The sequence below is a fragment of the Oryctolagus cuniculus genome, chromosome 7 (assembly GCF_051225735.1).
Source record: "Oryctolagus cuniculus isolate XC-2025 breed Fujian yellow rabbit chromosome 7, ASM5122573v1, whole genome shotgun sequence".
Lineage (NCBI taxonomy): Eukaryota > Metazoa > Chordata > Mammalia > Lagomorpha > Leporidae > Oryctolagus > Oryctolagus cuniculus.
Genome location: NC_142873.1, coordinates 15,278,175 through 15,280,000, shown reverse-complemented (window position 1 = coordinate 15,280,000; position 1,826 = coordinate 15,278,175).

Here is a 1,826-nt window from a genome sequence, read left to right as displayed (position 1 = left end):
AATCATTGCTTATGCTATTTGATTATTAACATTATTATGCCTACCCAAAGACCAGTGAGGCAGAACACACAGGCAGCATTCAGAGAGTACTTAGCAGGAGAGAGAAATAAAAATAATAGCTGACATCCACTCAAGCATCACAAAGTTGCAAGAGCTGTACAAAGTGCATGAACTCATTTAATCTTTTCATCAATCCTATTTTATTTCCAATTGTACACATGAAGAATCTCAGCCTTGGAGTGATGAAGAATCTTGCCTGAGGTCATACAGGTGGGAATGGCAGAACTGGCATTTAAACCCAAGGAGTCTAGAATTAGAGGCAGGTTCTTGAACAATATCCTATATGATTTCTTGGTAATAAGAAAACAACTCTTTCAGTAACAACATGGATTTAAGTGCCATGTAGGGCATGCACAGAAGGAATGGGAAATATGGTTGAAAAATGAGAACAGGTATAGTTTCTTTCACTATAGCTGGCTCACATTCTATACCTCTAAGGAGTGAAAAGGAACCAGAATGAAACACTAGAGCTCTGCTCTATCAGAGGTGTCCCTGAGTGCTATGTTAATGAAGGTGTGATTTCTTTATGACTAAATAACCTTTATAGGTAGCTGCATAGTGGTATGTGGTATGTTCTATCACTATCAATTTATCTTTTGTTGTTTCATTTTTATTTTTATGTCTTAAAGTAAATATTCCTTTCTGAGATTGTTATAATATTATGCTATATTACATAGTGCCTGACAATTGTTATTCTGATGTCTCTCTAGGGGAATGGTGTCTTTATTTACAAAATGGTCACTCAGTGTGAGACTTAGGTTTATGTGTATGTGTTCCCCATGGTTATTAAGTCTCATATAAATACATGCATACACTTGTCTAAGAAACCAAATACTTTCATACATGTGCATGGGCAAGTACATGTATCACCTAAACTAAAACAAACATATATATGGGGCATTTTGTTGCTTTGATTTATAGCATTCAATTGCACTTTGGAGCCACAGGTTTAAAACATTTTCTTAACATTATGGAGTTATTTTTTCACTAAGATCTATTTTCAATTAACTTTATACACATGATTAACTCTATGCTAAGTAAAGAGTTCAACAAATAGTAAGAAAGAAAAACTGTCCTTCAGCAGTCAAGACAAGGGCTGTTCAAAGTCAATGAATCTCAAAGTGTCCATTCCACTTCTATAGATTACTTTTAGATGCTCTATTAGGTGTCAGAGATCAGGGAGAATATATTCTTTAGGGATGGATTATTTCACTAAGTGTGATGTTTGCCAATTTTATCTATTTTGTTATAAATGACAAGATTTCATTTTTTTTACCGCTGTGTAGTATTCCATAATATCTTTATAGGTCTTCAGTTGATGGGCATTTGGGTGGATTACATATCTTAGCTATTGTGAATTGAGCTGCAATAAACATGGGGGTACTGTTAACTCTTTCATATGCTGATTTCAGTTCCCTTGGGTAAATTTCGGATGTCTGGGTCTTATGGTAGGTCTATATTCATATTTCTGAAGTTGAATGTAGATATGTGGGTTGATTTCTGGAATTTCCATTCTGTTCCATTTGTCTATGCATCTGTTTTTGTACCAGTACCAGGCTGTTTTGATTATAACTGCCTTGTATTATCTTGAAATCTGGTATTGTGATACTACCAGCTTTGTTTTTTATGTATAAGCTCTGTTCAGTGCTCCAGAGTGAAAGGAGTGTCCAAATTGACACTAAGTAGGGTGTGGTAAATCTCTGCTTCTTTTTTTTTTTATCAGAAGGGAGTTTGTTCTGCTCTGTTGATGTAGTTTAATACTCACC